This window comes from Stomoxys calcitrans, chromosome 5 (assembly GCF_963082655.1).
Source record: "Stomoxys calcitrans chromosome 5, idStoCalc2.1, whole genome shotgun sequence".
Taxonomy (NCBI): Eukaryota; Metazoa; Arthropoda; class Insecta; order Diptera; family Muscidae; genus Stomoxys; species Stomoxys calcitrans.
The window spans coordinates 61,979,716-62,002,293 of record NC_081556.1 but is presented as its reverse complement, the minus strand read 5'-3'; the positions used below and the strand labels follow the sequence as shown (position 1 = coordinate 62,002,293).

General features: G+C 37.9%; 1 protein-coding gene across 2 annotated transcripts in view; it reads right to left on the bottom strand.

The window, feature by feature from the left end:
• The window catches only part of LOC106091153 (sodium-dependent neutral amino acid transporter B(0)AT3), a 146,182-nt gene that overhangs the window by 7,963 nt on the left and 115,641 nt on the right, over positions 1 to 22,578 (bottom strand). The window contains exons 9-10 of one of the 2 annotated variants that reach the window (XR_009398402.1): positions 22,393 to 22,461; positions 16,669 to 17,671 (exon numbers count right to left, since the gene is read on the bottom strand). The exons of the other annotated variant lie outside the window; for it this stretch is intronic. The gene's annotated coding sequence lies outside the window, so the exon portion shown is untranslated. The remainder of the gene's footprint in view (positions 1 to 16,668; positions 17,672 to 22,392; positions 22,462 to 22,578) is intronic. 2 annotated transcript variants of the gene reach the window in all.

Genomic DNA, 22,578 nt, shown 5'->3' with positions numbered 1-22,578 from the left:
TACACCCAGTGAAAAGTTGAAACCAAACGTGTTCCTTTCAGCACCATACGGTATTGTAAAGCAACACCGTAAGGAACAGAAACAATACCGGATGGTATGGATAAATCATAAAATTATTAGTACCGTTTGGTACTAGCCTTATTACCGAACTGGTATTGGTTTTAATAAAAATCTGTTAATGGTTTTAGCACCAGACCGTTACTGGTTTTAGTACCAAGCCGTTATTGATTTTTCCGCCCCCAAATGAAACAAAAAAATAAAAATAATTTTATTACGATAATTTATGTTAATAATTACTAATGTTACATCGGAACCACCGCCAATTCTTTCTATTCAGCAATTGAATCCATAACCATCGATTTTCAGAAGTGGTTTTCATACGAATAAACCAACACAGTTTTGTTTTCCACACAATGGACTATAATGGTTTTGATTTAGAGTGTCCTTAGAATTAGGTACAATTTCGATTTTCACCGCTTTCGAGTATTTGAGCATGTTTTTACGCACTCAAATTGTATTAAAATATTTTATTTATTCCTTTAACAAATATTTTATAACGGCGACAATATTCTATAACGGCGACATTACAACCACACTTATGGCGCGATGACGATAATATAAATGTGACGCTGTCAATTCCGTAATTTTTCTATCAATCTATATATATATATATAGACTATCATTCTAGTGGTTCTACTGTTAAATACTAAATTTCGAGCACATAGTTTCAACTTTAAAGTTGACACCAAAATTACTTAAAGAAATTTTGGCACCAAAATGTTTGAATTGTGAAAAATCTAAGTTTTACTTAAATGTCAAATTTTAGACCTCTAGCTCCATCTGCACAGAAAATACCAAATTGTATGAACTGTAAAAAGATCAAAGTCACCCATCAAGTTTATAATAGTTGTACCTTCAGGCCAAATTTCAGACCTCTAGCTCCACCTGTAAAGAAAGTACCAAATTGTACCAATTTTGGTACTAAACGTACGTTTTCTCCCGTTACCAGTATGTACCAGATGTCTTTTAGCTCAAATTTCGAAATTCAACCTCTAGCTATCCGCTCTGTATAAAGATCACATATTTTGTACATATTTCGTACTTTCTTAGTACCTAAATGTTGAAATTTCCAAAAACTCTTATAGTCACCCAATTATGCTTGTCATACTGTACCAAAGTTCCAAACTTCAGAGCTCCAGTTCAATTTACAAAGACTACTAATTTCTGCCATTTCCGGTACGATATTCCAAAAATAGAACGTAATTATAGCCATTTCCGTTCAAACTGGGCTTTTTATATTGCCTAAACGTACGAATATGACCAAATCCAGCCTTATCCCGTGACTTTGACCCAAGACCAACGTGCACAATTTAATGATTCTAGCTTTAGCCGTTTGGGATGGGCGGTGATCAGTCAGTCACGCAACTCGTTTATATATACATATATTGAAAGACTGATGAAACCAAGGATGACCAAGCTCTAAGCTCGGCATCAATTCATCGCAACATTTCCCGAAAACTTGGTTACAACGCGCTTTAGCAGAAATATGAGTGAGTCACCAAGTTTTCGGGAAATGTTGCGATGAATTGATGCAGAGCTTAGAGCTTGGTCATCCTTGGTTTCATCAGTCTTTCAATATGTGCAGCGTTGACACTGGATGATGGTTTTGCGTAGTCCTCTATTTTTTCAGGATCTACTTCTTTCCAACTTTAACTTTTTGAACACTGGAAGTTCTGGACACGTGGATATATCCTTTGTCTAAATCTTACTTACTTTTTGCCTTTGGCTAAAATATTCCTTTTAAAACCAATTCAAAAACGTGCTGACGACATGAAAAACAATAAGTCGCGATCAAGTTTCAAGATTCCAAACCCCAATCCCTTCACAAATCGCTTGGACTTTTTAACGACCAGAAGAGTCGTCCAATTTCGACACTGCAATAACATGTTCTGTTTTTTTATAATAAATAAATAGGTAAACGTTCTTCTTTAAATTTGTGTGCACCTAATGCCGGCAAGAGTTTGCCCAGTGCGCAGTTACAAAATCTGCCACCTTATTTTGGAAAACTTCTTTGGGGGATCTTGCACGTTCCCTTCGCATACGTCTCCGAATTCTCTGAATATTTGATTTGCTTATCAAAAATTATGATTAAAGTGGTGAGAAGATATTTAATAAAACAATCGTTACCAAATTTTGTGAAGATCGATAGTTGTAGCTACTACGGCCTCGTAAGTGTAAATTGGTCGATACATATGTATAGGAGCTACACCTAAATTTGAACCGATTTGGATGAATTTTAACTGAGGAAATCAGATGGGTAAGAAACCACTCCATACCAAATTTCGTATTAATCGGTTAAAATTGGGGCAACTATAACAATTTAAGTGAAAATCGGGCGATATATATACATATGGTAGCCAGATAGTAATTTTTTCAAAGGCAACATTTCAATAAAATTTGTTCTAAAGCAAAATATTCTCGAAAGAATGGTCCGGACCTCTCAAATTTATATTCTAAGCACAATATTTCAAAAATGATTTCCCAAGGTAACTTGCGAGATTTTTAAAATTTTTTTCTAAAGACAAAATTAAATTTGCTATTCTTAGATTTTTGGCAATGACGAAATTTCTTGAAACAAAATTTTCTCTCAAATTTCAGTTATTTAGTTTAATTATATGCTCAGGTCCTGGCCACATTAAATAATTTTTTCTATCGACAAAATTTTTAAGAATTTTTTTTAAGACAAAATTGTAAAAAATTTTTTAAGACAACATGATAATGATTTTTTTTTTATAAACAAAACTTTAATATTTTTTTTTTTGAAAACAGAAATATATTAAATTTTACCTAAAGACAAACTTTCAATTATAATATTTCCAAAAAAAAAAAACTTTTTTCGGTCTTAAAACCTTATTGAGATTCCATTGCAGGATATTGTCCATTCAAGAATGTCTATTCAAAGAATAGTATAGCAAAACACATTTAAAAATCAGCAAAAGTGTTTTGTTGCTAGAAGCATTTGACTGGTTTCCCGTATAGCGATTTTCTTTTCGCCCAAAAAAAAAAAAAAATCAGCAGCGGCAGATGTTAAATGGATCATGCTGCTTTACAACCATCCCAACTGGAGTAGATTGTAAAGCACACATCTGAATTTAAAGAGGGCTCTTTAAGGCGACTTGACTCACAAGCGCAGTAGAAAACAAATAAAATCTTATTTGCCTTATTCAAATCCAACTTATCCAACGATGCTAATAGCAATAAAATTTTCAAAATTTCAAAAAAAATCACTGACATTTCAATGATTTATTTCTTTAAAATAAAATCTCATGGCGATTTTTTCTAAAGCTAACATTTCAGTGAAAGTTTATCTAAAGATAAAAATTCTGTGAAATTTTGTGCGAAGACAAAACTTAGCCAAGGCGACCCCTCGAAATTATTTTTCTAACGACAACATTTGCATAAATTCTTTTTTAAATATAGTATTAATATTATAATATTTTTAAAAAATATTCTTAAAGATTATAAAAAACCGCTATATTTATGAAACTTTCTAAAAACAAAAATTCAGTAAATTTTTTTCTAAAAAAATGTAATGAAATTTGTTTAAAGCCCAAAATTCAATACATATTTTTAAAAGAAAAATGTTTGACAATTTTTAAGCAAAATATTATTAAATTTTTTTTTTGAAGTTTATGTTTTTATAAATATTTTGAAAACAAAAAAATACACAAAAATTTCTGTGGTGAAATTTGACCAGTCAAATTCCCAAAATGTTGGCAAAAAAATTTGAAAATTTCCTAAATTGGGAAGAGTTTTCAACCAGGTGAGATTTATATTATACACAATTAGTCAGCATGCTTTTGGTTCTAACATCTTCCTTGTTTTCTCTTCCAAAATTAGCAAATTATATAGGAGCAATGGGCATAGTTGCATGCAATATTTACCCTATCTATCCACCAAAAGGGATTTTTGCTCGATTTTAATTCAAAGGAGAGCTTAATTATGTAATTTGCATCTGCACTTCATGCTCAAATGACGTTTTCTTTAGTTTGTGTGGGTAGTATTCTATGGAAATAAATAGCATTTAAATCCGATTGTTGAAATCAGACAAATTAAAACTAGCGCAACACATACATTTTTGCAATATTTAACAAAAGTCATAAAAATACTGGCTTGTTCACCGAAATGTTTGACAAAATTTTGAATACCCCAAACTCACTATAAAATTAAGATATCCGCACAAAAATATCTAATCGACACTCAGCACACAAAGCTTGGCTCTTGTTTTTTTATTAAATGTCACTGCCAATGAGTCCCTTGCTACACCCTTAGAGACTATAATTTTCTATAAAAACATGGAATATTTTAATCCATTTCACAGTTACTGAAGGATTTTGAGAACTTTTCTATTTCGAACCACAGTGCGGTGTTTGTTTTAATTTTGCCATAACGCTAAATGCCAAATGGTTGCTAAAACAGTTGTGTTTCTTTTTTGCTAAAAATTTAAGATGACGCTTCACATTAAACCTGCAATATATATATATTAACACTTTTTCAAAGTTGTCGCTTTCAAAACTAAATATTGGGTTGCCCAAAAAGTAATTGCGGATTTTTTAAAAGAAAGTAAATGCATTTTTAATAAAACTTAGAATGAACTTTACTCAAATATTCTTTTTTTACACTTTTTTTCTAAAGCAAGCTAAAAGTAACAGCTGATAACTGACAGAAGAAAGAATGCAATTACAGAGTCACAAGCTGTGAAAAAATTTGTCAACGCCGACTATATGAAAAATCAATTCAATTACTTTTTGGGCAACCCAATATATGTTATAATCCAAAGATGAATTTACATCATGCGTTAATCAGAGTTGTATTTTGCGAACCTTGATTTTTATTTTCGGGCAACTGCACAAGTGAACGTAACGTGCTCATTTAAGCGACACAGAATAAGAGAAGCTTGCTGTTAATCTTACGATACTTTGTCGATGACATGCTAAATAATAGACTATACAAGTGCATTGTTGCTCTGTACCGACTTACAACAAGTTACATTATTTTAGGTTAAAAGCTCACAGCCGGCACTTAAGTATATTATGTAGCAACAATTTCTACAAACATGTATTGTTCTCAGTGCTACTGTGGTGTACTGACTGCAATTCCTTGCAAAGGAGAAATATGTGTATGTATCATAAGCGGTAATCGGGCTACAATGTCATGCAATATTTTATACGTCTACCACGTACTATGTTCGTCCAGACTATGATTCTTGAATTTCTCCACCATATATCGGATATGGTTTCGTACCAAGTTTTCCCGGAATTTGCATAAATACATTTGCCAAAAATATAATATATATAAAATTTATTTATCTGCTGCGCTTTCTTTTTGCTCTTCAAATGTTCTAACAATTCCAGGCGGGATATTTGTCCTTAATGGTCTATTTAAGTTAAGTGCTTCTATCCAAGGAATAGCTTGGCAAACAACATTTTCAAAGGTAGGCAAATGTGTGAGGTTGATGAAGCACTTCACTGGCTTCATCAGCAAGATTTGCGATACTGATCATGAGTTTTTCATACCCACAGCAAGTGAACGGGGTGTAAAACACACATCTAATACTGAACTAATGCACAAAACTACGCTAGCGTTGGTGCTCAATTCTCACGTAATCTTATTCTCTTGGCTTCAGTCGTTGTAGACATAGCGCCGAATGAACACACGCATGAGAGTACGCATCATTTTTCTGTATTCAATTTAAAAACAATGTTTAATTCCGATGAACTTGAAGGAAAATGTTATGTAATGATCTTATTATTATGTTAACTTTTAAATAACTTCATTCGTCCTGTCCAATAATTATTTTTAGTCTTGGAGAGAATAAAAACAATTACAATCTCATTTTTATTTTGTGCACCTCTAGAGCTCAATTCTCTTTCTATAAAAACACAAAATGAAAAATTTCTTACATTTTCATAGCATTTCTGATTCTTGTTTTATGTAAACATAGAAAAGCTATCATCATGTTTTCATATCAGAAACATTTTCTTTCATCATTGCATAGAGTAGGGAATTCTTATTTATTGCAACCATAAAAATAAGTTCAAAAACGTTATCGAGTGAAAATTGAAGTAAACAGAGATTTTAGTAAAATTTGGCGTTCTTAAACAACATTTACCTATAATGATTTTTTAGGGTACCTTCACGGGCCACACGAAAAAGCACGGATTGACAATGAGTACCTCACGGACTGGAACATTGGGCTCTGCTTACTTCTTTGTAGGGATTTAAGCCTACCAGGAAAAAAAGATTCGGACCACAAATGAAGATTTGGCAGCCCTAACAAGTTTTCGAAATGCCGAGGTGACCAAATTTAGGGGCCTGCCAAGAGGCGCCCAGACCACGGAAGAACTTATAATTTTTGCATATGATCTCTTTAACACCTTAGCTTTAACCATATGAAACTTCAAAAAGATATCTCTACCCATTCTCAAACAGCAGATTGTATACAAGTTTTTTTTTCTTTCTATTCTAGTTTTTTTCCACTGTAAGTCGGATGCCTCCCCAGGAAAGCTTATCAAATATAATTCGTACCGCAGAAAAAAGAATATGCGGGGCAAACCAAATAGGTACTACGAACAGGGAGTGTCCTGCTTGCGCGGATGCGATGAGACCGAGCATTAGGGTCGGCAGCGGATGAGCTAAAGGAATGACCAACAGTGGCGCTCGACGATCTATAGAAGATTTACCATTATAAAGCCTTTGCCTGGAGCGAAAAAGCGTTATGCTCTTAATGCAATTCATAACATGAGATGGAATGTTTCCCACTTTATATATTTTTGTTTTCAATTTGATTTTCAATAACAAACATTAAATCAGAATTACAATATTTGTTGCTATGAAAACTTAATATGTAAAGTACTGATGAAAACGAAAATGAAAATATTTTTTAAATTTCATGTTTTTATAGGAAGAGAATTGAGCCGCTGTACTAAACACTAAATTCCAATGGTTAAAGAACATAACCATTCTTCTCTCCTATCAATGAGTGTTGTTCGATTGGAATAATCCCAGAAAGTCGAAATAAACCCGGGCATCTGGCAAGCCTACTTGCACTGCTCATCTTTTGCAATGAATACTGCGTGTGTATAGGCCGCCTGACACAAACAAAAAGATTTTTGAAGCATATCTTTAGGCGACTTTGTAATATAGTCCTCTCCTGAAACAACATCAAAATTTCAACATTTATACAGCATATTTCTGGGCGCATTTAATTTACACGGCAATAGCTTAGTGTATGTATGAGATGGGCGATAGGAAATAAATACCCGGGTATTTACCCATATATACCTACATTTATAATTTCGCAGATATCTTGGCCATATAAAACATTTTGCACCAAATTTTTGATGTTCTCGTAAAATCGGACTATAGATCTATATATAGCCGCTATATATACCGATTTCCCAACTTAAGTCTTGAGGCAATAAATGGTTCTTTTTTCTTCCCATTATGATGAAATTTGGCACAGTGAGTTTTGGTAGACCCCTTCCACTCCTGTGAGAGTACAGATCGAACCATGTTTAGATACAGCTACTATATAGACCGACCGCCCGATCTCCCGATATAGAGTATTAAGGCCATAAAAGATCCATTGATTACACGTTTTCGATGAAATTTGGTACAGTAAGTTATGGAGGCCACCTTAGCGCAGAGGTTAGCATGTCCGCCTATGACGCTGAACGCCTGGGTTCGAATCCTGGCGAGATCATCAGAAAAAAATTTTCAGCGGTGGTTTTCCCCTCCTTATGCTGGCAACATTTGTGAGGTACTATGCCATGTAAAACTTCTCTCCAAAGAGGTGTCGCACTGTGGCCCCTTGTCATTGAGCTTAAAACTTGAATCGGACTGCACTCATTGATTTGTGAGAAGTTTGCCCCTGTTCCTTAGTGGAATGTTCATGGGCAAAATTTGCAAGTTATGGAAGACCCCCACCTATTTCTGTCAAATGTGGTCCATATCGGACTATTATTGGATATAGCTACCATATAGACTGATTTCCCGATGCACTGATTTCGTAAAAGGTACATTTTCATCCGATTTCGATGAAATTGGCACAGTGATTTTTGGGGTCCTTTTGTTGAATGGGGTCCAGATCGGACCAGAGTAGTCCCGGAAAGCGAAAGTTGTGAGCACCATACAGGCTGGAATATTGAGGTCCAATCTGTGTGATGTTCATTGCTGTCACGATAAGCTTAGCTGCGAGCTACCGGGTGCGTCCACAGGTTGCTGGTAGTGGAATGCTCCATACAGAGTAGCTGAGACGGCAGTCGCCAACAATCAGCAGTATCGAGCGGAGAGTCTCAGTTAGAGGCCGGGCGACACCGGCTATTACACAAATGATGAGTGCCTATGATGCTCGATATGCCCACTTACAGGAGTTTGACGAGGATCGCCACTTCCACGTGGCTACAACAACATATATCATTAGTTATAATTTTGACCTGATTGACAACATAGGACAACAAAATCGTGTAAGTAAATGCCCGGGAGTAGGCTTAGAATGAACTCCAAAAACCCAACATCTGCGGTGGTGGTATCAGGCCGAAGCATGTTGTCTGCTACTGAAACCTCGACTGACGGAGGGGCTGCTCCAGACTCCACTAGCCGATAGACGACTGGTCAGCAGGGGCTTTTAACGAAGACAACTGGTTCGAATCTTAATAACAAGGCCGGATCAATTCTTTCTTCGCATGCCTATAATTTGCCTAGGCCATCGGCCTTCTCCGGCAAACCAACACGCTCTTTAAGAGGTTGGAATAAATGACGCATCGCTTTCAGGTTTATTGAGAGGCTTGGTGCGGATAGTCCAAATAATCTCACTAATAGGGAGAGAGAGACTGCCTAAATTGAGCTCGGCAATTTGCTGCACAGGCCACCCCAAAAACTACACGTTTAGATTCGGAAAATGCACCGCAGTCAGCCAAAAGGCAGCGGTCTCCTGCTAAAGAACTAGGACGAACAATAGTAAGATGGGTCCAAGAACCTTTGCTAATGTCGAGAAGGGAGAAGAAGAGGGCTGCATACCTAGGAATAATTGGAGTGGGATAGTCAATGGACTGTCATCAGTTTACTCCGACGTCCTTGCGGAATTTCCTGGGGCTTCTCAAGTTTATGACGATGCAGGCTGGTATCGGGGTCGATACAGACTAATTGTCTTCAGGTTTGGTGAAATGATTAGTGTGATCTGGCCAGGTGCAGTACTAGATTCTGTCAAGAAGGAAGATGTTCCTTTTCGACTAATGGCACATGCTTGGACACCAAGGATTCCCTCAGATCCTGAATCGATACTTGGAAGACTAAGCAAATCTTTCAATCTTTCAACCACCGACTGGAAGATTGGTATATTGGATAAGGCTGATGGTGACCGGAGATATGCAGTATTCGTACTACACTCCGGCTGTCTCGCAGGTTTATTGAGAGGTTTGGTGCGAATGATCCTAAGACTCAAAAATAGGGAGAGAGATTCCCTAAATTGGGCTCGGAATTTGCTGTACAATCTACCCCAAAGACTACACGTCTAGATTCGAAAGCTGCACCGTAGTCAGCCAAAAGGCTATGGTCACCTGGAGGGCATCTCATGCTTAAGAAAACTAGGGCAAACATAAATAAGATGGGTCAAAAGAATCTTTACTAATGTCGCTAGATACAGTTTGGTGATAGCAGTTGTCGACAAGGGAGGAGAACAGGGGTGCGTACCTATGAATAATTGGAGTGTAGGTCTATAGAAGTGAAGGGGTTGGGAAATCAGGAGACGACTCAGCAGTTGTTGCTGAAGCCTTGCCTGAGGAACTGTCGACCACATCGCTAAGGTCTGGCGGAAACGAAACGGGACCCGACAAGCCCTGTGTGGGTGGGTCATCCAGTTGGACTGGGCCCAAAAAGTGCGCTAGCGGGGAAACACAGAGCTCAAAATACTTCATCAGCAGCAACTAGTGAAGCATCTAAGGAGGAATCGTCCACACTGTAATTGCCCAGTGTTCTGAAGAAAAATGGTTCCACAGCTTTCTCACTTGGCCCTGGATGCGTACGGAAGCTCATCATGACAAGATCTAAGGAATCTTGTGAGGATGAACTCCTGGTGGAATCGTAAGACGAGACTAACACAAAAGTGGTGGAAGTTCTGAATCCTGACTATGGTCCGGTTTCTACAGATAAATCTTTACCATTGTAAAGCGGTTTCGGCGGCACTAAAGGTCCTCCTGATGGCAGGAGGATTTGACGTGGTCCTTAATTAGGAACCATGGGTGGAATAATGGTTCGTGGACTAGGAATTTCGGGATTTGAACTACTCAAGGGTACGGGGAATGGGAGACACAGATCCTATATTCTTGCAAAGGGTAGTCTGAATGTTTTCCTTCTTCCGTCGCTAAGCACTGAAGATTTAGTAGTAGCCAGCCTTGAAATAATCAAGTCTCATTACTGGCTGGCTTCCCTATATATGGCACACGATTCAGAGATGCCGCCTTCAAACTTAAGAAGCTAGTTGAAGACTCTTCTGTAGGGAAGAAGAGCCTCATTGTAGGAAGTGATGCTAATGCACATCACCAGATATGGGGAAGTTCGGATGTCAACGAAAGGGATGAGCTGCTTATGGAATATATTACCTGTTGCAATCTGGTGATTTGTAATAAGGGGATAAACCGACCTTTATTACAAGGAACAGGCAGGAGGTACTAGATATTACTTTTGTACCGGAAGATATAAGTGGAAGAATATGCGACCTGGATGTGGTGGATGATCACAGCTTCTCTGATCATCGTTCTATTAGTTTTAACCTTAGAGAAAATACTGCAGAACTGGTTCCTCGGCTAAACAGACATAGTGGTCAAGCGGATCACGAGGGCCCTCAATGACTCGCTTGCGTGCGCATGCGACCGCCACGATGGACCCCAGAGCTGGAAGGACTGCAGAAAGCTCTTCAACAGAGAAAAAGCCACAAGAGCACCACACGATTGGGACATCTATAAGGCTGAGCTAAGAAAATATAAAGGCGAGCTTAGAAAGGCTCAGAACAAATTCTGGTTAGAATTCTGCAGTTTCGTGGAAGATACATCTGAGGCCTCTAGACTAAGGAAGATTCTTTCCTTAAGACCTATTACGGTGGGGTATATTCAGAAGTCAGAGAATGTAAAATATCTTGTGAGGAAACATTGGATCCCCTTGTTGATGCACATTTCCCGGGAAATTCTCCAACGGACAACGTGGTGCCAGAAGAGGTTGTCACTGGTATGCATTCGTTGGAGGCTATCAGGGAAATTGTGTCTGAGCCGAAAATCCTTTGAGCGATAAGAAGTTTCGACTCATTTAAGTCGCTAGGCCCTGATGATGTATTACCGGTTGAATTACAAGCTGTGTCTGATAGACTGGTTCCATGGCTTAGGGAGATATACTCTGCTTGTATCAAAATGTCATATATACCTGTAGGAAGGAATTGGAGTTTCTATGAATCAACTCTACCGTAAGAAAGTTTATTAATAACCTACTTAGTAAAAGATGCATTACGGCAGGCTTGGGATCTGTGGAGCTAAAGAGAGATGGATCAGCAGAGGAACACCACATGGAGGTGTACTGTTTCCTCTACTTTGGAATATAGAATTAACAATATATAATTGTCTCTTGAAGAAAAAGGTGTGAAAGTGGTAGCATATGCTGATGACTTGGCAATTGTGGTTAGGGGAAAGTTTCCCAGCACTCTAAGAGATATACTTCAGGAAGCTCTTCGTGCAACAGCAAAGTGGGCTACCGAAAGTGGTCTAGGAATAAATCAGTTGCAATACAGAAGTAGTTCTTTTCAGCAGGAGATACAAGTTGCCTACAGTGGAACCTGTGGCTTGTTTGTGCATCACAGCCGCACTGAGGACGACACCATCTGACGCACTAAATTTAATGCTACATCCTTTGCCTCTGGACACTGTGGCTACCCAAATTGCAGCGATCACTGCCGTCAGGTTAAGGGAGCTAAGGGAGAGTATATATAATTTTTCCCATTTGGAATGTCCCGAGTAAAAAAAATTCCATTGTCAGATCCAACAATATCTGGCATGAGATATAATTTGATCAAGTTATATCTTATAACTTGGGCAAGAAAAACCAAGGTTTGGTCGCAGAGAAGTCGGAGGTCTTCCACAGGGAGGGGAAGGAGGAAGGAACTCTCTTTGTGGTTGGCATTGATCAAGTCTTCGTAACAAGTTTGGCTAAGACTAAAGGCATGGCGCACTACGGGAGCAAAGCTGTCTTTTTCAACATTTTGAAGACTAGGATAGGCAGAAATTTTTATTTTGCGACATCAGGCCATGCGGTGGTAGGTGATTCAACACCGCCCAATAAACAGGGAGCCGACAACGAGACAATCACGGCATCTCTCAATATTGGAAAGACTAGGAGAAGCAAAGATCCTAATAATAAAATATCAGGCAGCGCAGTGGCGAGAGACCCAACACATCCTAATAAACAGGAACCCGACAACGGATCCATCACCGACTTAAACATCCAGATAAACCTCCACCGGAGCGAGACTGCTACGCACGATCTGATGGAGGAAATCAGCAAGGGAAAGATTCATATTGCCTTAATTCAGGAGCCATGGACGACCCGGAACAAAGTTTCTGGACTGAACCATATCAACTACCAATTATTCTATGCTATCACTGGTACTCGGCCGAGGACCTGCGTTATTTGTGATAAAAATTTAAATTATATATTATACCCAGAGTTGTCAACGTCGGATGCAACTGTGGCGAGACAGGGAGGGCATACCTGGCATCATGTCTATCGACTCTCCGACACCGCCACCTAAGTCGGAGCTACAACGGCTTGTGAGGAAATAAAAACAGACAGGAAACAAGGTACTAATAGCGTGCGATGCGAACTCTCACAACATTTCCTGGAGTAATACCAACACTAATAAGCGGGGCCAAGCCCTGGCAGAGTTCTTGAATACTAACGACCTAATAACTCTTAATATTGGTAACACCGCTACCTTTGTTAATAGGATTGGGGAGGAGGTATTAGATGTGACGATATGTTCCGAAAATCTGATCGATTCAGGATTGGAGGGTCTTTCTTTCTCTGACCATCGCTACATTAGGTTTAGAATAGCACGGCCAGCGCCGAATCCGATAAGCTTCCGATAAAGTTGAAAACCAACTGGACAAAATTCGGAAAGCTACTCAGAAGAAGACTTGGGGAAGATAATTAAGATTGTCCAAGCATAGAAGAGATTGACAAATATGTCAACAGGATTACGACTGCACTGGTGGGGTCCTTCGAAGGTAGTTGTCCTCTTCGGGAAAGGAAACCAGCCCAAGAAAATAGAAGAATCCTTCGATGCCAACACGTACACACTGGCTGTATGCATTGACATCGAGGGGTCTTTAAACAATGTGCGGACAGACACATTGATCCAATCCATAGATCAGTACCGGGTGGACCGGGTCCTTAGAGACTGGATAAACCATATGCTAAGGAACATGTGGATAAATTGTGTGTCCCATATCATATATATAAGAGAGAATGTGACACAAGGCACGCCACAGGGGTGCATTTTATCGCCACTCCTATGAGTGACCACCATAAATCACCTATTACGGATGCTGACTGAGGAGGGTTTTAAAGCAGTCTGCTGCGCAGACGATGGTATAATACTTCTAAGGTGTAAGGTTCCGAACGAGCTATGCAGAAGGTCCGAAAGGGTCTTGCATATGGCATATGACTGCGGTAGACCCAGAGGTCTCAATGTTAACCCAGAGAAGACTGAAATATGCCAGTTCACGAGGAAGACGAAGGTGGGCCAATTTAATGCACCATGTTTCCTCAATAAGACGATTTCGATATCTGACTAGGTCAAATACTTAGGTGTGATCTTGGACAGGAATCTGGTTTGGAAGTGTCACATTCAGGAGCGTACTGAGAGGCTCACAGATGTTGGGCACTATGTAGACGTGCTCGAAATGGGGCCTGCATCCGAGGATAATCTGCAGGCTCTACAGGAGCGTGATTAGACCAATACTTACTTACGCCTCAGTAGTTTGGTGGACTGCTATGGAGAAAAAGTGCAACATAAGCACCATACAATAGGTTGAAAGAACATGTTGTTTTGGCATAGGCGGAGCGATTAGGTACCACGCGGCTATGAGACTTAAGGCGATGGGAGAATGGATTGAGGATGGGAGCAGCTCATACCATCGCGGAATCGAGGCGACAATAGGAAACCTGGAAAGAAGGGAAGAGGTTTCCGATCGGATACCTGAGATGAACCTTAAAGTCGAGTGCGAGGCACTGCTGCCATCGGCACAGTCTTGGATTGACAGAACCCTAGTATTGCCATCTGGAAGATTATGCAACATTGTGGAATAGCGAAACGGTCGGTAGGACGGCGAAAATCCTATGGGGGGATCCCGATCGTGAGAAGTCGAGGCTATTACTGAAAGGAAGCAAGAAGGAGGTCAATATAGCTTTTGGTATCATAACGGGACACATAGGACTACGAGTTCACTTAAAAATCGGTGCGGCAAGTGATAGCATATGTAGGGCATACGGGGAAGATGATGAGACGTTGGAGCATTTCCTTTGTCATTGCCCGGCATTCGCGTCTAACAGATACCGGCACTTAGATGGAGACACAATACCAGACAGACATACCCGATTTTGTAAGTAGCACGGAATTCCTAACATAAAATTTTCTTTTTAGAGATTACTTTACAGTTTTTAGAGCGCACAACAAGCCGATTGCTGTCTTAGGTGTATGTCCATTGGGGCATGGGGCGGATTAATATCTACACCCTCTTTTCAATTAGATAAAATTTGATTTCAAATTTGTCGCTAATTTTCAACTTTTTTACTAGAGATACTATTTTAACATATTTCTGTAGAGTCAGAGCAATATATGTGAAAACGCAACACCTATCTAAAATAGGTTAAGTGTGAGGCAACCTCTACGGCTATGAGAATAAAGGCGATGGGAGAATAGAAAGAGGATAGGAGCAGCCTATAGCGGTATAATCGAAGCGACGATAGGAAACCTGGAAGGAAGGGAAGAGGTTTCCGATCGAGTACCTGAACGACATTTGAGGTCGAGTGCGAGGTACTGTTGCCAGCGTCAGAGCCTTCGACTGACGGAACTCTAGTATTGCCGTCTGGAAGATCATGTTACACGGATGGATCAGAACTAGGAGATAGAGTGGGCCTGATGGTCTTCATTGAGAATCCAGCAACTGAGATCTGGAACAGCGAAACAGTCGGTAAGACTGTGAAAATCCTATGGGGTTATCCGGATCGTGAGAGAACGAGGCTAGGCTAGGTGTCATCACGGGTCACATAATACTGGGAGCTCACTTATGCAAAATCGATGCGGCAAGTGATAGCATGTGTAGGGCATATGGGGAAGAGACGTTGGAGCATTTCTTATGTCATTGCCCCGCTTTCGCGGCTAAGATACTTCGGCACGGACATGATATGGTATGGAAAACGATTAGGTTTTTTGAATTAGCACGGAATTCCTAATATCCTAACACTCTTTTAAGGCTAACCTAACTCAGTTTGAATTATTTTGTGGCAATTAAATCGGGTACTAATTGAAGCTTCTTCAGCAATTGGGGTGAGTGTACTTTTCAAAATTTGAGCCTTCTAGGAGCTCAAGAAGTCAAATCTGGGGATCTGGGGGATTTTGGAGTTATTTGGTATGTAAGTTGGAAGACTAAACGAGCTTCATATACAAAATTTCAGCTCAATAGAACTTAAAATGTTAAGTCCAATGATCGGGATTGAGAGCTATCAATCTTTGAATCTCTATTGATGGAATTTTATCTTGTTGAAACCACATGTCATGCAAGTCAACCTCTTGCATTCTGGGCAAAAAAAGGTAGGTATCACCTCATGGTAGCGCTCACCATTCACCGTATCGCCACGACTCACATCATGATGCCACCAGCCCATAAACCGCACCAAACTGTGACTTGTTCGGGATGCATTGGTAGCTATGCTTCTGGGTGATTTTCACTCCAAAATCTACAATTCTGCTTATTTACGTACCCATTGAGCCAAAAATGAGCTCCGTCGTGTAGAAGAAGCGAGCGATGAACTTTCTTAACAGAGCACGCATTTTGATAATAAAATTCAATTGTTTACAAGCGTTATTCGACGTAGGACGATTCGTGGTTAAATTGTAGACCAAACTGTGGATGTTTGACAGTGAAACAAAACACGAAACATGTGTAAGCTGTTTAAACCAGTGTTGCTAAAAAATAGGGTCGATGGTCAATATTTCGAGATGTTAAAAACCGAATGACCAGGTTAGTACACCGCCATCCTGTGGTGGTAGGTATACAAATTTAGTAAATACCAAAATGTTTCAACACAACAAATTAGTATTTGCTTTATAAATTTTTTATAATTTTTAACTTTTGTGCAGTAGAATTTTGTGAGAAATATCATTGTATGGTATTAACATTTATACTAGGTATTACAGCACAAGCGGAACACAATGTTATAGTACAAAACATACAAATTATGAGTCCATTATATTTAATTTTATACTTACGATGCATTTGGCTAGATTTAAAGATTTATGTGAGATTGTGCGCATGATGTGGTATGATAAGTTAAGGAAATTACCTTTCTAGTTTACAGTCTGCATTTGGTTACATCAAGCCAATTGAAGAGTCCTCGCTCCACAGCTGTTATACAAGGGAGCTAAACTCTTAAAGCTGTAGCATGAGAATTTTCTAAAATCCTTCGGTTTAGTTTTTTGATGGTGGCTTCCGGACTTTACAGGATTGAAGGCAAGTCGTTTAGTTAGTCTGTTTGAGTTTATGGGGAGTGAGTTAGGGTACTGGCACTGTGATGTCAGTTAATGTATTTGTAAACTATGTGATGGTTGCGATTTAGTTACGTAAGTCAAAATTGTATTAAAACATTTTTCCAATTTAAGTTTTGAGGTATATGTATCTTTTTTTTGGAAAATAGTTTGGTTTCTTTACTAATATTGCAACCACATATTTTTTTTTTACTTCTTCACCTTTTAATGTAATTATTTGCTGTATAAGCATACATATATGGCTGTGAAATATTTCTACCTTGTATTGGATAAATTGCTATTACGAAATTTATAAGCGATAATCGTTAAGAAGGCGCTCAGTGTTTTCCATTTATGTTTGTGATCTTGAGTAGTGTGGACTGGTAGAAGGATGATTGGCACAAGCAACACGTTCTTTGGGTTGTGGCTGACATGTTTTTTGACTTAAGGATAATGCTTGCTCCTCTTGAATCTAGCTAGCAGGGTGATGGAAGTTTTTATTGCAGAATGGACAGGTAAATTGGGATTAACTTATTAGTTAACTAATTTAAACTTATTTAGCTGTATGTGCGAGTTTAGGAATGTGTGTGGGTGTGAGTATTTCGAGTAGTCTCTGTTAGTATTAATGTCCTGTTCGAGAGATAAAATAGTAACCGGTACTTCCGCTGGTGTGTTGTTGAATAAAGTAAACGCAAAATGAGAAAAATGTTTGAAACCGACACTCTCAGATACGTTAAAAATCTATTTTCCAATTTTTACTCTGAGAGGAGGTCAAGTCGGTGAAAACTAAAAGCTATTTAAAATTCTTGGTTTCATTTAATTCTGCATAAAATAAATGAAATTCAAAATCAAAAAAGAAATGGAGAGAAATCGCATTAGTTCATTAATTTATTGATTAGAAAGACTGGCGAAAACATATCAAAATTTACCGACAACAACCACTTTTGAAACACGAGGACATGGTGATGGCAGAGTCAAATATATACACATAATATCTTGGCCCAACTAATAAACTTTAAACGAAAAACAAAAACTAACAAAAATTGCCAGATTATTATGCAGCAAGTTCAATTTCGAGGCACAACATTTAATCGAACTCTTTTTTGTCTTCATTCGCAAGCCACAATTTGTTTTAAAATTTTTTATCCTGAGACTTAAGAATATACTGAAATTTGATAAAATTATGTATAAATATTATATTCTTGTTGTAATTTTAGATTTTAGACGTTTTCTCACGATTTTCAAAAAGTTGAGAAGAATTCCATTGGCAGATTTCATGTATATTGAATGAATCAACCATTTGGTACAAGTTGTACCCAAATCTTGGTCGTTGGTTTAATTGCAATTTTTTGTTATGGATGTTCTTTATTCTTGACAAATTTGGTTGAAATAGCAAAATTTTTGCAATTTCAGAACAAACGGCTGATGTCTGCATCTTAATTTCATTAAGGAAACCGTTTAGATCATCTCAATAGAAGAATCTGCCTCTTGAAAGTTAACACACACGGTCGTCGAACAAAGCCTTCCGTCCGTAAATACACACATGTGTGGCGAGAGAGGAAGCTGAACATTTGCAACACAGCCAAACGAAACAAATTAGAAACCTAAATTTGTGCTTTCTTAAAAGAATGAAATAATTCGTATGCTTATGTTCAAAAAATTAAATCAATGGGGTCGGTTTTACACTCTCCACCATAGGATAGGGGTATACTAATTTCGACACTCTGTATGTAACACCTCGGGTCTAAGACCCAATAAAATATATATATATCCTTGATCGCCATGACATTTTTAGTCGATCTAGCCATGTCTGTCGAAAGAACGCTAACTTTCGAAGGAGTAAAGCTTGTCAAGCGCCTAGCACAAATACTTCTTATTATTGTAGGTCGGTTGGGATTGGAAATGGGTCAAATCGGTCCATGTTTTGATATAGCTGTTATATAAACCGATCTTGGGTTCTGACTTCTTAAGTCTCTAGAGTGCTGAAATTTTGCAAGTGGTGCTTTGATATCAATTCGAGTAACTGTACTAAGTATGGTTCAAATCGGTTCATAACCTGATATAGCTGCCATATAATCCGATCTTGGGTTTTGACTTCTTGAGCTTTTAGAGCAACAGCTTCTCTCAATATGGTCTGAATCGATCTATAGCTTAATACTGCTCCCTAATCTAATACGCAATTCTTATCCAAATGGACTGAAATATCACGCAATGATGTCTACAATGTTCAGCATTCAATTAATTTATGGTCCAAATCGGACTATAAAATGATATAGCTTCAGTAGAGATAAAAGAGATACCGCGCAAAGAACTCGGCAAATGCGATCCATGGTGGAGGGTATATAAGATTCGGCCCGACCGAACTTAGTACGATCTAACTTGTTATTACATAAAATTTCCTGTTTCTCTTGTGATTATTGCTTAATACTTTAACTTAATTCAACTTTAACATAATTCAAGCTATTTCCATATTCTCAACAAGTCACATCTAAAGATCGGTTTTTATCGGTTGTTAGTCATAACAAAAGTTTTTGTGCACAATTTTAGCTTAATTAGATAATGATTTCAGCAGCCAGGCGTACACTTAAAATTTCAAGACCATTGAGAATTAATTCGGGTCTTATACCAATATTGGGAGGAACTGTACCATTTGGTATTAGAGCCATGTAAAAACCTCTCGCACTGCGGCACGCCGTTCGGACTAGGCGTGAGAAGTTTGCCCCTGTTCCTAAATGGAATGTTCATGGAAAAAATTGCATGATACCAATATGTGAAGGTGTTACAAACGGATTGACGAAATGCGAGGAACTCCATTTCATGCTGGAACTTTAAGTATCCCAGTGTTTAAGAGAACATTTAACAAATGTTGTTATTAAGCCAATTATATCAAGTTTTGACAACAAATTTTGATTAAAATCAAATCAAAATTTTTCTCATGTCTTTTTTCTGTGTACATCAAAAAAATCAGAGTTGTATTTGCTTTTAACTACACTGCCAAATGCTAACCTCTGATTCAGCAAGCCAATAATTTTCCCGCGAACAGAGAGACTTTTCGCACATTAAGGAGTGGTATGCGATTAAAGTTTTTATCAATGTTAGGACCTTCTTTTTACAATCGAGTCTTTAACAACTGTCAACATTTATTACAGATATGTTTGCGAAAGAACAACAATGTATGCTCTCTTATCAGACCAATATGTAAGCTGTCGTAGTAACTATTCTTTGTCGGTTCAGCTTCGAAATTTTAGCAGATTTTTAGTTAAGACAGCAGATTTTGTTAGTTAGAATTTGCTAAAACATTAGCCCTAAGTTTGCTTCAAAAGCAGTCTTGTCTGCTCTCCCATTTCCAGCAGCCAAAAACTGCTGTTGTAACAAACTATTTTGCTATTTTGATTAATAAATTTTGTTGAATGTAGTTATTTTTATTCAAATCCATTATTCAGTATGTAACAAATTCAAACACTGAAAGGTACACTATTCAATGCGTCGTTATTGAGGTCTTTTGGCCTTCAAACCAACATATATGCATTTTGTGGTCTTCGCGAAATGAAACGGGAGAAATGTGCTCAAATTTCTGTCAACATGGTTTTCTGATTTAAATGAAATTTGGTACGTAGTATTTACAAGTATAAACCTCCTTACAATTCCAACATAAATGGAGCAGCAGACATTATCAGCAAACAATAGATTTTTCAGCAGTCAGCCTGCTATTCTCAAATTGCAAACATTGTGCTATAATAGCAGAAAACAGGCTGCGATAGCAATAAAATTAACAATGACTAGTCAGCAGACAGTGTTTGGTATTATCAGCAGACTTTTTTTATGAGTATAGATAAGAAACAATTAAATATAATTAAATGAACATTTAATTATATATATATATATATATATACAAACACCTATCTTTTGTACTCCAAATCATACATCTTTTGGGGTACATGAAAGTCTCGGTTTCATTGAAAAAACTTTACCAAAGTACTTCATTCTACGGGAGGCCACAGTATCGCAGAGGTAAGCATGTATCCCTATGACGCTGAACACCCCGTATGTTCAAATCGAACATCAGAAAAAAATGTCTGCGGTGGTTATCCCCTACTACCAAAGAGGTTTCGCACTGTGGCACGCTTAAACTTAATAAAACAATAAAATATATAAAATAAAGTCGTTTTTAGAGTGAGTGGTTGCAAAACACTTGGATCTTCGAGGGATGGTGTTAAAAATTGAAGTCAAATGCAAATTAGAAAATACTTTTTTACATCCATACGTTTTTGAATAAAGAAGAACTATTAGTTTTTTGGTGTCTTCGGTCATAAAGCTCGTCTCGGAAGAGAATTTAACTCATCATTAGAAAAATTATCCTCGCCCTAACTGGCAAACGAAATTAGAAATAACAAGTAAGAGGTTGGTAAGTTCGGCCGAGCCGAATCTTATGTACCCTCTACCATGGATCGCATTTGTCGAGTTCTAGAAGTCAAGATCCCAGATCGGTTTATATGGCAGTTATATCAGGATATGTACCGATTTGCGCCATACTTAGCACAGTTATGGAAAGTAATAACAAAGCACCTCTTGCTAAATTTCAGTCAAATCGAACGAGAATTGCGCCCTCTAGAGACTCAAGAAGTCAAGACCCAAGATCGAGTTATATAGCTGCTGTATCAAAACATGAACCGATTTGGCCCATTTACATTCCCAACAGGCCTACTCTAATAAAAAGTATTTGTGCAAAATTTCAAGCGGCTAGCTTAACTTCTTTCGAAAGTTCGCGTGCTTTCGACAGACAGACGGACGGGCATGGCTAGATCGACTTTAAATGACATGACTATATATATATATATATATATATATATATATATATATATGGGGTCTCAGACTCATATTTCGAGGTGTTACAAACAGAATGACAAAATTAGTATACCCCCTTTCTATGGTGGAGGATATAAAAAATTACCTTTTGAGGTTCTACATATAAAAAATATAAAATTACCATCTATCTATCCATCTTTTAAATTCAGCAGTTGATTGAAGAATAGGCAAATATTATTTAATGTAAGCAAATTTGCACAAATTTTTGAATACGCGGTGAAATACATTGAAATAAATGAAAAAAATATCTGTTCGCGTACTTTTACAGTGAAAATTTGCAGGAGAGTAAGAACTGCACTTACAATCTTTTGCTATTTATTTTAATTAAACAGCTATTTTCCTAAAATAGAAAATTTCTGCTGGAAAAAAAACTTGCAAGCTCTCAACTCTTACTTAGCTCGCTCTCACACACTCTCTCACTCTTTTCAGCTGGCAAATACTGTACGCGAACGACATCCAGCACGGAAACACTCTTACCATTTGTTATTTCTAATGCTGATAATACAGTGCACACAATGATATATATTGAAAAAAATTAGAAAAAAATATATATAATGTTTTTGGGCAAACAAGTCCTGTGTTTCAAAGTTATTGAGTCGTTGTAAACTTTGTATTGTCTTCGTTGATAAAACTTAACGAGGCAATTGTGAATGCGAACCCTTCGATCAGTAACTTACTTCGAAATCTCCGATTGTAAACCGTGTTGCCGCTAATGAATCTTGGGGTGGCATATCTGGACTCACGATCTGCATTTAGCATTTGAGGATGAATTACGATTTAGTATTGAGATTTGTTGAGGCAACGAAAGCATAGGGGAACAGAACGGAAATGAAACATATAAGTGTTTATATTAGTTACAGTGA